Source organism: Ambystoma mexicanum, chromosome 6p (genome assembly GCF_040938575.1).
Source record: "Ambystoma mexicanum isolate Mex_15411 chromosome 6p, UKY_AmexF1_1, whole genome shotgun sequence".
NCBI classification, from domain to species: Eukaryota; Metazoa; Chordata; class Amphibia; order Caudata; family Ambystomatidae; genus Ambystoma; species Ambystoma mexicanum.
Window position 1 is genome coordinate 765,472,778 of NC_090935.1, and position 15,823 is coordinate 765,488,600.

At 43.0% G+C, this 15,823-nt stretch overlaps 1 protein-coding gene across 6 annotated transcripts in view; it reads right to left on the reverse strand.

Moving 5' to 3' along the window:
* Nucleotides 1-15,823, reverse strand: part of KIAA0825 (KIAA0825 ortholog) — a 2,662,507-nt gene that overhangs the window by 1,282,752 nt on the left and 1,363,932 nt on the right. The gene's annotated exons all lie outside the window — the stretch shown is intronic.

Below are 15,823 nucleotides of genomic sequence, written 5' to 3' on the forward strand. Positions count from 1 at the left end.
TCTCCCAAAAAAATAACACACACACACACTTCCCCAAACTGTAGTCTTTTGTCCCCTAACTGTAAGTATTTTATTTTTGTGTATTGTTTTTTTACTGCAATTGATTGAAGATGTCAAAACAAAAGCACCAAATTATCATGTAAATGGGCTGTGCTTGTGCCGGTAAAGGAACTCCCAGACCTCGTTTTGCATATTTTGAGGTACTTGGGTTCTCACCCTAAATTACAAGGGTAATCCAGACATGGTTCCCTTGCTCGCTGTGCTCAGAGAGGCACAGCTCCACCTCACTGATGCGGCGCAACTAGGCCAAAACACGTATCTGGGGTTGCTGTTAGTACGCTTGTTCAGAGGAGACTTGTCTAGCATTTCGGTGCTGGTCTGCCTTTGGTTGAGACAAAGACTGATATGCATATGATAGCTTCTCCTCTGTGAAAAGCGCAGTGAGATAAAGCATGGTTGAGACTCTCCCATGGCCCCTCCACCCAAGAACAGGTCAATGGGCTCTGTTTGTGCCGGTAGAGGGACTCCCAGACCTCCTTTTTCACCAAATTAAAGGTTGACAAAGGTCAACTACAAAAGCAATTGGAGCGGGTGGGAGTCAAACCCAGGTAGGTGGAGAACATTCTCACTGCTTCTCAACAAATGCTGGAAAGATAAAGCCTGGGGAAGCAGAGATGAGCATCAACCCATCACCATACATCACAAAGTAATCAGCTACAATGTAACAATCATAGTGTGCCATACTACAGCACACAAGGTACATAGGCGCCCTACGTGTGTGTGTTTCCATTTATAATGTTTCAAAAGCAGCAAATAATCTCAGCTGTGGCCCCTGCCTCAGCAGCACGTTTCCACCTGTAAATAAATGGAGATATTGTACTGTAAGGGCTCCTGCTTGCAAAATAAGATGTATTTTTTTAAATTCATATTCATCTGAAGAACAGGGATGTCAATTCCGATCAGAAATGACTTACAATCACACATTTACATATTGTGGAGGCATTCCTATGAAGAGTTTCTCCATAACAAAGATGAAAACAAGTGGTGAGCCAGTTTATGTGTGTGTAAAAAAGTGGCACATACATCAGTGATAAAAGAAACAACCAGAAACAAAATATATGAAAACAGATGACCTACGAAGGTAACATTAGCCCATGGGGCAAGTGCTTCAAACTAAAGAGGAGTATTATTTATATGTACTGTGATTAATCCTACAGAGTCATCACGGAACCCCAGCCTAAAGTCTGCTCCAATGTGGCCAGGGGAAGGCAGCCTATACCTGATCCTGACCCTGGTGATGGTATTTGGAGGGTGGATCACATGGGAGTAGATGGCTATCGGAGGTGTGGTGATGGCTCCAATGGGAGGTGCATGGTATTCTACTCTTGATAGTAAAGAAGAAACTTAAATTCCAAAGTTTCTAATGGCCTGCTACTATAATGCAGAACCATTTACTTTTGAAGTCTTAAAATCTATTGCTATTAAACACTCTAAACAGAACTTGATTCCTCCTTTACACACAAACAACCTCTTTCAAACTTCTTTGACATCTAATGTTAATGATGATTGTGATGTAGGTAAAAATGTCCAACAGCAAGATTTAGACTACTTTTGTCATCCTTAAGACTTCAACTCCCAGAACTCTAAGTACTGGGTCGAAGAAGAGGAGTAAAGAGTTCATGGGGATTACTAACATGAGCAGTGGTAACGTGCAGTCGAGTTGTTGTTCCTTTAATTATCAGACATGAAAGTAAATGTTTCAAATATTGATAAAAAGGATATTGTGAAGAGAAAGGAAGAGGGTAGATATGGTACAACTTGCCTGACAAGAAAGGTCAGTTGGGAAAAACTTGGGACCAGCATTGCCTCAAGCTAAAAGACATTGAAAGAGAAAGAAAGAGGTAAGAACCGTGCAATTCTCCTGACATGTGTTATTGGTTGGGGGGAAGTTGAAACAAGCATTGTCAAGAGCTGAGAGACATGGATACCTTTTTGAAAAGATGCCTGGCAGGAGAGTACACCAGGGAATCTGTATAGTCAAAAGGGGGATATTTCTGGCAGTAGAGTAAACCAGAATATCCAAAGCATATTTTTGAACATTCCTTGGGAAAATATACCAGACAGGAGAGTACACCAGGGGATCCATAGGAACCAAAGGTAGAACAAGAAGTGTTATTCTAGTGAGCCGTGTATGAAGTTGGACATTTCATTTGAAGGAGTTCCTGGCAAGGGAGTAGACCAGGAAGTCCAAAGGTTTTGTTAAGATTTTTGGAAACAAATTTTGGTATATCAAGATTGCTCTTGTTGAAATTTAACAATTGCACTTCAGACATCCTGCAAAGTACAAAAGACTGTCTTTCCATGTATTCCAACCCTAATGGCACCAAGAACATTTTGATCATATATTTCAACCCTAATGGCAAAGAGAACATTTTCTTCTGTCATCTTGAGGAAAACATACAAGGAAAAGACACTTTAATTATTTCTTAATGGAACTTTGGTGAAGCAGAATATTTGGGAATGTCCTTGAAATGAAAAGAAATGATATTTTATTTATATTGCGCTCGTACACAAGTATTTCAAAGCGCGATACAGATTTCCTGAAACAGTTCTGAGGAAGGAAAACTGAACCTGGAAACAAGGGTTGTTTAGTTGAAACTGTATATATGTGATGTTTTGCACAATCTAACTGAAGTGATGATAACTATGATATACCTCTTTTTTTTGTATGTTAGTATGGGGGATAGATGCAATTGGACACAAGGTCAACTTATTTTAGTTTTGTTTCCAGAGGAAGAGACATAGTTCTTTGGTTAGAGCAAGATAGGCCTTTTTCCAACCCCGTTCTTATTTTTTTAATAAACATGGCAAGTATTGAAAATAGTTCAACTTTGTGCCCGCCTCTCATTGCTGACCCCTCACAGTACACAATTACATTAAGCATCACTGGAGGAAGTGGTGGGCTCCTCTTTAGCAAGTAAGTAAAGTTCATGCTGGGCTTTGAAGAGATCCACAGATGGTATGGCCAGTGGGTACCAGTTTGGCGAGACCAGTAGGGAGAACGATTGGAAACGAGGGGAGACACAGGGAGGCTATGGGTTGAATGCAAAGGAGGATTGGCGGGAAAGAGATGGTGAATAAACTGAGATACAATCACACAGTCACTGAAGAGCAAGACCATTGACTGCTGTGTAGAATAGGAGAAGGTACTTGAAAAGAGCTGTTGTGCATGGCAAGCCAATCAGCATGTTGTGGGTAGGTAGAAGTTGCGGAGGATTTGGATAGGTTGTAGACAAGGCGAGCAGCAAAGATGAGGTCTTTGTCTAGAGGGAGGAGGGAGTAGAGAGAAAGAACAGGAGTATGCTTGAGCGGTAGTCAAGTTTGCTGAGAACAAGAGTGGAGATTAGTGTTTTAGTACAGTGGTTAGTAAAAAAAAGGATGCATTTTTAGCCAACATTACAAATCTCTGAGAAAAGTATTGCATACTCACGTGTCTTTCATGTCACGGATGTTACACTAGATTAGTTCTAATCGTTACAATTAACAGTGTAATTTAGAAGGACGTTGATGTTTTGCTCTTCCAGGGCAGCAACACATTCCTGGCTTCTTTTCTCTCACAGAACAACCACTGGAGTGACATGCTGTATACATTTCTGCGCTCAAATGTAATCTCCAGGGACGGATTGGTGCTATTTGAGGAGCATAAAAACGTTGCGCTATTCTGCATCCTTCCCTTCCATGACAGAAGCAGTTTAAAGCTGCAGCAGTGATTCATTCATTTGCACTGACCTGCTTCCCGATTTGTTGCCGTTTCCAACAAATTCCACTGGTAAACATCTGCTATTTCTGCAGACTCAGTACAAAGCCAGCAGATGTGGCCTTTTATTTAGATTATAGATCAGGAAACAAGCAGCTGGGCTTTATTATTGAAGCCACTCAATGTTATCTTTGAACAGACAATTCTTTATCCGTTGACTATTATAAAACATAAGTTGCTAAAATTGCAGCAGATGTCGACCATACTTCAAGAGGGGTTTTATTTGTATATCTAGGGACCAGTTCTTTTGGGACTACTAGGACATTCTATCAATGACTGGAAACATACTCTTGTGAAAGCACTTGAAAAGCAGCTTGTTCTGGAGAGATGACGTGAAAGTAAAAGTCAGATTGCTTTGGACGACCCCACGAATTATTCACTGGCATAATTCGCCACTTCAATTTGAGATATTTTGGTTAAGCTGAGTCTAGGGATATATTTAAGTAATACATCTCAAAATTATCGAGCAATAGTGATCAATGGCCCAAGATCATATACATATGCTTTTGAGGTCATGTGTTTGAGAGAGTTTTTCAAGTGGGATGGGGCTGAATTGCTTAGCAATTATATTATATAAGCCTTTAAACATTAAGCGTCAAAATGCACAGACATATATAGCTGGAGCAGCACACATTGTCGAAAGCTTGGAGTGCCTTAAAATGCATCTCACATCGGAATAGCCTAGGTTCCCCTGATATCCATGAAATAAAGTACAATCCATACCACTGCATTTTTTAAAGTTGCGGGCAACTACATCTGATCATACATCCATGAGGGTAGTTTAAAACTAATGGCAGAGGGCTGGGGTCACTGAAACATGATTACGCATAAGGGGTATTTCTACAGTTTGTTTTAGGGATACAATCTCTGAATGCCAAAGCAGCAACAGAGCCTACCTGGCACGTAAACATACTTCTAAATGCCATATAAACAGGAGCGGCAACAATGTTCGAAATACAGTCTTAAAACGTCAACTATTTTAAATAAGCCCAGTTGGCTACGTTTTTCAGGTCTTGCTACTCTCACCCATCACCACCAGTGGACACTCAAAAAAGAAAGCAAGTTGGGTGAAGTGCACCACAGGATTTCCAAGACACTGGGATCCCCGATTCCGATGGTACCAAAACTGATATTGCTTGGGATCTGGGGGGAGGTGGATTTTACTAACCACAACAAATTATTCATTGCTGTTGCACGTGGAGTGGGGAAACGACTGACTGCTGCAACCTGTGGCTCAGCTGAGACACGGAGCCAAACCTGGTGGTCTAATGAAGTTACTAGGTGTGCATCCATGGAACGCCGCATCTACAAAGCGAGAGGTTGTCCCTGAAAATTCCAGAAAATATGGAGGAAATGGATGGACGATCAATGAAACCCCCCTTCCCTCTCCCTCCACCCCCGCCAGCCCTGCTGCCTGAAGGGACTCAGTGTTCCTGTGTAATGTCTCTCATTACTGATATGCTGGATACAGCATTTGACCCGGCTGCCTTTTATTCATTCATATGTACGTTCATTTTATGTAATATGTGTAAAACTCAATAAAAATGTTTTATAAAAAAGAAAAGGCAAGGACGGAGAGAACACGACCATCCTCATAAATGTCATCAGTCCAGGATTCCCCTAGATCCCCCCCCACTTCACTAACCTACACACCTTTTCAATCTCTTCCTGACGTACAACACATGCACTAATCCCCATGCACACTGAACCTAATGCCTGCTAGCACCGCACCATTACAAAACTCCAGTGCCATGGTGAGATCTCTTTGCATGACCCTGTAACACCTCCAGGACTTAACACTTCACTAAGGATTAACAGACACCATGGTGTCACTGCAACAAACATTGTAGAGGCGTACCAACACACAGGTCTCTGGTACATTCGGCATGCACCCATAAACAGCTCCGTGTTTACACCTGCCTTTATATCTCTTCCCATTATCCCACATCCTTCCCCTTCTTTGACAGTACCATGCACCAAGAGACCTCCAGAATGCCACAGGTTGTGCTAAAATATCACTTTATGTTAAATTCCAATAAAAAAGCTGTGCATTCCGAAGGCTATGTCATAGCCATGTCTTCAGAACAGAACGGAATGACCACATTCAAATTGAGGGCTGGTATTAAATAAACTTTGACCCAGTGTAGTCTAGAGTCATTTTGTACTGGAATATGCATTGTTGCAAAAATCGTACAGATGCAAAAATGTATTGTAACAATGAATGTTTGCAAAGGGGCAGGTTGTGCCTTAGTGCAACTGCACCAAGTTAACATGAGTCCAAACCATCCAGTTTCTGAGGGCTACTCGAGGTAAGGATTTTGTGCACATCATACATCAAATGATAGATTGCGAGCACGCAAAAAGGATTCAAGCTAAGTAGATTTGTCCCATACTTTGATCCTCAAATGTGTGTGCGGCAGCTGGTTTCACTAGCCCGGGAATGCAAAAATCTTTTTTCAGACAAATTGGGGAGTGCTTTTCCCAATTATTCTTACAGCGACAATCTGAAGTCCGGCAAATTAAGTAACTAAACAATCTCTTCTTTGGTTGCACATTCTTCTTTTTCCCTATGTTCTATGGCACTAAAAGCATTGGAATGTGTGTGGCATGGAAAGGTTGAGATCAAGGCTACTTGGCCTTGATCCGACAAATGAGTCAGAGCGAGCGCATTCTAAATTCTGTGCATAATTTAGGGCGAATATATCCATCGCTGCGTTGCCCGATCCTCTTTGGCTTACCCCTCCATTGCTCACAACGTGGTCAATGGCCGCCACTGCCATTGCAGCAGCTTCGGCTGCATCTGCCTGACCAGCCTGGTCCGCCTGTCCTACACCCTGATTGGTTGCCGCGCCTTACTTCCGCCCACCACCGCCACCGATAGGCGGAAGCCGGAGCACGAAAGCTCCCCGCAGAAGGGCCACGCAAAAGGGCCTGTCATCTGCCTACTCTGCCGTCTGCCAGAACCCCTGGCTCTCCACAGATGCCAAGGTAACTTTTTGCGCCAGTTGCTCTGCTGAGAGTACTACTCTTCAGCCCCTTCACAACATACTCTGAACTCTGATGCATCTACCCTCACCCTGCTTTTAAGTTAATAGACATACTTCAGCCTGCTAACACACACCTTGATGATGCTGTTGATTCCTGTATTTGCCTCTCGTGTACAAAGTGGTGAAGTCTATTTGCACCTCACTGTTTTCATATTTCTTGCTATTCACCCGTATATAGTTATACACCGACTGCATGTCTACATTGTTGACACTAGTATACTTACCTCCCCCTCTTGCCTGATTGATGCCTACCACGTATAATTTGATGTGTCTGCCTTGTCGCACTAACACACCACATTGCCCTTGATCACTCACCTAGTCATTTGCTCTTTGGTAGGATATTTGCATCTGCTTGTAAAATGCTCTCCCTGCACCTATTGTGATTTTCGAATTTAGGTGTTCTAGTGACCCACCGCATATTACTTTGCCTCTGCCTGCTAATGTGTACCGTGCAATACTTAGACCGCTTTGTCTCACCCTTCCACGCTGCCTCGTTCCTTACCTGCTCCGCCTACATTTGATGCAAGTGCCAGTGTACCTGTAGAGCCTAGGTTTTGTGTGTCTCATGGTCGCTAACAGACCACATTTGATTGTGTTGTGCCTTATGATCGCTAATAGACCACATTTGATTGGGTTGTGCCTTATGGTTGCTAATAGACCACATTTGATTGGGTTGTGCCTTATGGTCGCTAATAGACCACATTTGATTGGGTTGTGCCTTATGGTTGCTAATAGACCACATTTGATTGGGTTGTGCCTTATGATCGCTAGTAGACCACATTTGATTGGGTTGTGCCTCATGGTCGCTAGTAAACTTCATTTCATTGTGTTGTGCCTTATGGTCGCTAATAGACCACATTTGATTGTGTTGTGCCTTATGGTCGCTAATAGACCACATTTGATTGTGTTGTGCCTCATGGTCGCTAGTAGACCACATTTGATTGTGTTGTGCCTTATGGACGCTAATAGACCACATTTTATTGTGTTGTGCCTCATGGTCGCTAGTAGACCACATTTGATTGTGTTGTGCCTTATGGTCACTAGCTAGCTGCTACCTCAAATTTACCTGTTAGTCGTGCCATTTACAAGCCACTTTGCAAGTGTGCTTCAATTCCGAATCTAGCGCTACCTCTAACTAGCCTGTCAGCCCTCGGGTTTATAAGCATTAGCGTAGCCAACAACATCCACCATCCCTCTAGTATCCCGCCCCGTATCTAGATCTGAACTATGCCAGCCTGGCTAGTACTCATCATGTTCCCTTTCTGCATTATGCCCGATTGCACGCCATGTAGCAGAAATAGCTATATCCCATTTAGTAATGGACTCGCCAAGTTTGGCTGTCCCAGACACCACCCAGTTCCCTGCCCCACACCCTTCCTGCCCTCCCGGCCTCCTTTCCCCCATAGGGCACCTACAGACCACAGTACTAAAATTAGTGTTACTTTAGGTAACCCTCCACCTAACCTCGTCACAGATGACCATTCAGATAATATCCAGAACTCACACAATATGCTAGAACATCGCCCTACAGCCTACCCTAACCTTATGACCCTTAACAACAGACTAGGCTGTAGACTACCCACTTTACTCAACAAAATGACCAGCATTCCTACAACTAAAGTCACTAATAAAAACATCATTGCAAACACTATGCCACTCAAATGAGCCTTACTTAATGGTAGATCCCTTGTGGCCCACCCTACGGAAATCGCCGACATCATCCGTTCAGCAAACTTAGATTTCCTTGCCACCACAGAAACCTGGCTTCATGCCGCAGCAGGTCCCTCTCTAACCCTTGCGGTCCCAGACAACTACTCCATCCTCGGGCCGATAGTCCTAATGCCTGTGGAGGAGGTTTAGCACTTATGTTCAAATCCTCGCTTGACATTAGATCTGTGACCTCCCTTCCTCTAAATTCCTGTGAACACCTATCCATTAAAATTCAAACCACCCCCAAGAATACTATCACCCTGGAACTAATATATAGACCTCCTGGTCCCATAGGTTCCTTCGAGGAAGAAATAACTTCCCTCATAGCTGAAAAATCTAAACCTTTATCACAGAATATTATTCTAGGAGACTTTAAACTGGGATACAACGATCCTCACGACACTCCAGCATCCTCCCTTGCTAATGCACTTTGCGAACAGAACTACATTCAACTCACCCCCCTACCCACACATCAGAAAGGCATAACTTTACGAGCCCCTCGCTGCCTACAACTGTAACATTATCTGCAAGGACCCCCAACCACTTATATGGACCGACTACTTCCTAGTGTCATTTGACATTAGCACTAATAACCCACACTATGTACAGTGCCCACCTGTACCAGCATGTCTGACGAGAAATAAGCGGAAAATCACCACTGAAGCCCTCATACCACTGGTTCTACCCATTCTAAATATGGTCCCCAACTCATCGGACCTTAACTTACTAGTAGACACTTACAATAACGCCATGACCAAAGCTATCGACCTTGTTGCCCCTCTAAAACTACGTAAAGGTAAACCCAAAGCACATCTTAACTCCTGGTACACACCAGAACTTAAAATACTAAGAAATAAAAAGTCCAAATTGGAAACCCTTTGGAAAATGAACCCATCAGAGGAACACAAAATCAATCTCACTAAAGCATCCTCCCTTTACAAAAAAGAAATAATATGCACTAAAAAAGAAGCCTATAATATAAGAATAAGTAATGCTAGCTCCAGTACCAAAGAATTATTCACCATCCTGAAGGAGTTAGAAAACCACAATCCACCTACGGACATGTCCGTGAAAGACCAACTCTGGTGCACTAGTATCCAAGATGCCCTCGCGAACAAAATCACTGGCATACAAACAAAAATTGAAAATAAAAGACTACAACTGTCCAATAGTAGCCCCACCCCTATCCCCCCTATCCCTAGCCCACCCACCACCCCTAACACTAACCATGGCTTCACCTTCAAAAAGTACAGTACTAGAAGTGCAAAAAATCATAACCTCCCTCAAACCGTCAAACTGCAAAGGGGACAGTTGCCCTGCACAGATGCAGCAAGAGAACTCGTCCCCTTCATTTCTAAGCTCATAAACGTGTCTTTCTCCACCAATTCAGTTCCCAATAATCTGAAACAGTCATGGGTCCTCCCGTTACTAAAAAAACAGACCTTGGACCCAGCCATCCCTACTAATTACAGGCCTATCACAACCGTCCCCTTCCTGTTAAAAATCCTTGACAGAGTTCCTTACTTGCAAATTCAGCATTACCTAGAGTCTAACCAATTACTCGGATTGCGTCAGTCTGGCTTCCGGCCTCAACATGGAACAGAAACTGCCCTTGTTGATCTTAAAAACCAGATTGACTAAATTAAAGATAAGGGCAAGGCTGCCATCCTACTCCTCCTAGATCTCTCAGCAGCCTTCGAACTGGTTGACCATAATATACTCTGCAACCACCTCTCCTCTGTCGCCCACTTTTCCCCCTCTGCTGTCTCATGGATACAGTCCTTCCTGGCCAATAGAACAATGAGAGTCTTGTCTCCGGTAGCAGCAGCAGACCCCATCCCTATCACTTTCGGTGTCCCATAAAACTCATGTGTTTCACCGACCCTATACAATCTCTTTACAAAGTCTCTCTTTGATAAACTGGACCGTCTGGGTGTCACCTACACAAACTACGCGGATGACACCAAGATACTCCTCACCATCACGGGCAACTACAATACTGATGTAGCCAGGATCAATGAAATCTTCTCTGTCATTCAGGCATGGATGGCCACACATGGCCTCTGCCTACATGACGAGAAGACTGAACTGCTCATTATTGGGTCACCGAACAACTTACAAAAACTAAGTCCCAACTACTCCAACATCATAATTGATGGCAATACAATCCCGGTCGCCAAAAATGTAAAAACACTTGGCTTCTATCTCGATGCCAATATTAACCTCACTGAACAAGTCAACTCGACCACCTCAGCCACAGCCTATACAGGAAAACTAATTAGAGCCTGTAGACCATTTCTTTCCTCTAACAGTTGCCTCACGCTAGCTGGATCTCTTATACAATCTAAGTTAGATTACTGCAACAGCCTCTACTTAGGTGCCAACCAAGCAATAATTAGTAAACTTCAAGACCTTCAAAATAATGCGTTACGGGCAGCGCTAAACATTCCCAGGCGTGAGCACATCTCTGCCACTAGAACTACAGGCAAATGGCTCACCATCCAACATAAAATCGATCTAAAAACCCTCTGCCTTACTTACAAAGCTCTCAACCATCTAGCCCCCCCCACCTTACTAACAAATTCACCATAAAATCTTCCATCAGAACCACGAGATCTTCCAACACCTTATGTCTTACAGTACCTAGATTTACCTCTAAAAGAGCCGGAGGCTCGAGCTTCCCTGTCCTCGCCTCCCAACTCTGGCACACCCTGCCACTGAATATTAAGTCTTCCAAATCCTTCCAGTTGTTCAGGAAACTTGCCATTGGATGGCTTCTGACATAAAGTCAACCTTAAGTTAGACTTAGCTATAAACTGTACATATTGCACTTGTCTCATTTTGTCACTATTGGTTGCTATTACCTCGACTGTCTGTATATTCTGTATATATCTGCTACCCTACTATTACTGCCTATTACCATGTACTGTGCCTGTAACTTGTACTAAGCGCCCTTTTACTCCCGGGTCCGGTGCGCTATAGAAATAAAATAAACAAACAAACTTGAAGAATAGAGTTAGAGAAGAAATGTCCAAGTCCTCTTTGTGGTGTGATTTAAAAAAAAGAAAATGTTTTGTATACTAAATTGAGTCACTGGAACTCGTTCGTAATTGGCACAAATTATGGAGGAGTTAAGCAGGGAAGCTGGCACCACAGCCTCACAAATGCTGCAGATAGCAGCACATAACTGAGGGTCCAGTGGCCACTAAGCCGAAACATGGCCTTTGGTCATGTACAGGCCCTGACAAGCCATTGGGACATTGGAGAAGCACATGGCGTAGAGCATCATATATGAGTTTGTGATGATTCTCCATTCCAAGAGTGGTTCAGGAGATTAGCCCCAGGGGATGTTGAGGAAGTCGGACGTCATCTTGACCAGGAATAATACAAGAATCCCGCAGTCCATATGCATCGCCCATTGTAGTGGCAAGAAAGAAGAATGGAGATATGAGAATGTGCATAGACTACCAGAAACTGAACAATAGGACCATTCCTGATCAATATACCACACATAGGGTCGACGAGGCATTAGAATGTTTGACTGGAAGCCGGTGGTTCTCTGTGTTAGATATACGCAGCAGATCCCCATGTACCCTCCAAACAAGGAGAATACAGCATTTATTTGTCCACTGGTATTTTATGAATTCAACTGCATGTACTAAGGTATTTCTGCCACTCCAGCCCCCTTTCAACTCCTTACGGAGAGGATAGTCAGAGACATGAACTTGCTGGAAGTTCTAATATATTTGGACGATATTGTCTTTGGGCACACCTTAGAAGAAAACAATAACAGACTTCTAAAAGTACTGGATCGCTTACAGAAACAAGGCTTGAAGGTCTCAGTGGAAAAATTCCAATTCTGTCAGACCAGCGTAAAGTACAAAGGGCATATAGTGTCTGACATGGGAATTGTCAATGATCTAGCTAAATTTGAAGCCTTACATAGTTGGCCTTGTCCCAACAACTTAAAGGAACTGCAAAGTTGTTGGGGTTTTGGCAATGGTTACAGGCAATTTGTTTAATCCTTTGCAAAAATCAGTCGACCGCTGGTAGAGTTTATGAAAAATACCCCTCTACTCAGAAGAAAGTCACCCATCGACCATCACATCTAGAAGCACTCTATCACCCAATAGAATCATTCGGGGAATGGTGGACCTCCATGTGTCAAACAGCCTTTGAAGATTTGAAGAACATATTGACAGAGGCTCCAGTTTTAGCATACGCTGATCCAAAACGCCTGCACATTTTACCAACATGAAAGGGCCAACATGAAAGGGCTGGGAGCTGTGTTATATCAGGATGTTGATTGTGAACTCAAGCCTATCGCCTTTGCTAGTCAGTGACTTCATCCGGCTGAAAAGAACTATCCTGTGCACAAATTGAAATTCCTGGCATTAAAATGGGCTGTGTCAGAGAAATTCCACTATTATCTATATGGAATAAAATTCACTGTGAGAACAGATAAGAATCCATTGACTTATGTTTTGAAAACAGCTAACCTTGATGCCACTGGTCATTGCTGGCTAGCTGCCTTGTCAGTGTATGATTTTACTTTGCAGTACAAGCCTGGCCGTACCAATATAGATGCATTGTCAAGAAGACCCCATCGCCATGAAGAGGACACAGAGTGGGCAGGAATGCCAGGTCCTGCAGTGAAAGCTGTATGCTCACTACTCATCAATCAGGATTATGATCCTGCTCGGAGCATTGACTGTTTGGGCAGTACTGCTGAGGCAATTCCTGGTGTTTTTGTGATGTTGCCAGTCTGGAAGCTCCCGAGATGCCTAGTCTATCACGTGACCAGATCCGAAGTGCCCAGTTAGCTGATCCTGGGTTGGCTCCTTTCATCCAAGCCAAGATGAGAGGTAGCAAAGCTTCACCATCACAGCTGTGCTATGCTAAGGAAATAGAAGAACTTGTTACTGAAAGGAGGAAACCTTTCCAAAGAAAGTCATATTAAAGATCGCCTGCTGCATAGATTGGTACTACCTCATACTTTCAGACACTGTCTTGTACGACCTTCAAGATCAACATGGCCACCTGGGTAGTGAGAGAACCCATGAACTAATCAGAGCTAGGTTATACTGGCACTGACTGGCCTTAGAGGTCAAGAACTACTGCCACCACTGTTCCCAATGCATCTGTGGAAAGACACCTGCGAGACCAGGTGCTTTTCTACAACATCTAAAAAGCTCTGGTCCTATGGATTTGGTTTGCATAGATTTTCTTTGTCTGGAGTTGGATTCCTCGGGAATACAAGACATTCTAGTGGTCACTGACCATTTTACCCGATATGTTCATGGTTTCCCCACCAAGGACCAAAAAGCTACCACGGTTGCCAATATTTTGTGGGAAAAGTATTTTGTGCACTATGGATGGCCCGCTCGAATTCATACAGATCAAAATCATGATTTTTAATCCAAGCTAATAAAACAAATGCTGGAAATGGTGGTAGTCAGGAAGACACGCACCTCGCCCTATCAACCACAGGGAGATGCACAGGCTGAGCATTTCAACCACACTCTATTAGACATTATGGGTACTTTGAAGGGAAGAGAGAAAAAACGGAGTCAGTATGTACCCACTGTAAATCAACTGCACATGTAATGATGCAACTGGATTCTCTCCTTATTACCTAATGTTTGGCAGAGAAGCACAACTTCCAATAGACATATGTTTTGGAACATTGCCAGACAGTTTCAGCTATGACAACTATCTACATTACGTTCAGCAGTTGTAGCAACAGGTTGAACAGGCTCATCAAATCGCACAAGCTGCTGCTAACAAGAATGCTGCCAACAACAAAAGTTGGTATGATTGTAAAGTGCGATATCAAGATCTCCAGCAAGGTGATAGATTGCTTATCAGAAGTTTGGGACACAGAGGTTGAAATAAGATTAGTGATAAATGGGAGTCACAGCCTTAGAAAGTAGTACGCCAACTATAAGAGTTACCTGTATATCGGCTTCAGGAGGAAGGGAAGGCTAGAAATATAAGAACTTTACACCACAATCACATACTAGCTATTGGAGAGGATGTTGAGCTCCCAGACTGTGCCATAAAAGAACCGTCATTACTAAATGATGACCAGAAGTTGTCCAAAACGTTCTGAGGATACTGATCCAGGAATGAGTTTGCTGACAGTTCCACTAGACACTGTCTCATCGCAACCCAGAAATGATCACCAGGAGATGAATCCTCTGAGGTTTAGCGGACTGAATGGTCGCCCATACCGGTTTCTGATGAGGTTCAAGAATACAGGCTCAATGACCCAGAGCCATTGCCAGGTCTGGAGTTTGATCAAGCTCCTGAGTTGTATGATGGTTCACACAATACACCAGCTCCATTAGAAATGTTCCCTGTGCCCGTCGCAGGGAATGAGTCACTGCTTAACATAACAGAACATTCTGGAGGTTTTATTCCACTGAGTGGCCATCAGTTGGAACAAAGTATATCTACTGAACCAGTTATACCCTGTAGAACAACCAGAGAAAGTAGACCTGTGCGTAAACTAACATATAATGCCCCAGGGGCACAGAGTGATGTATACATTACAGGGATTATTTCTACTGATGCCGCTACTGACTCCAGCTCGAATTCATGCACCACACTTTGGGAATGTATTGAAATCCCAACAGATTGGTGGGTCCCTATTCTTCCACCTGATGTTTTACCCTGCCCTGGGATATTTAACCCTATCCTTGTGGCTGAGGGTTCGCGAAGAGGGGAAGTGTGTAACCCTGCTGATGAGTGTGGTGTATATCAAAAAGCATGTGTGTCACAGCTCACTAGAGCTGAAGGTATGAAATGCATTTAAAGTGCACTGAAAAGAGTAATACACAATTTTAATGTTATATTTATTATTAGTTAAGTTAATTGTATGTGTAATGTGAAATAGAAGTTATGGATTTAGGTTTGATGAGGTATGTATTATATGTATACCTATGTATTGTTATTAGCAATGGGGGCATCCATTTTAGCTCTCCCGGTGAGGTCTTGGTACCTACAATGACCTTTGCTACACAATGTCCTCTTTATGAGAACCTAGCTCTCCACAGGCTACATAAATATCTTAATTTTTTATTCATTATTATTAGTAATTTATATATACTCTCTGAAGAAGAAAAAAGATTACTTTTAATACTTTTAAAACCTGTTTTCTGCTATCAGCTCAGCCCTGCTCATTATATAAGCACTCACCAGTTCCTGAGAAGATGTTTACATGGGGTAAAGTGTGTGGGTCCCTTGT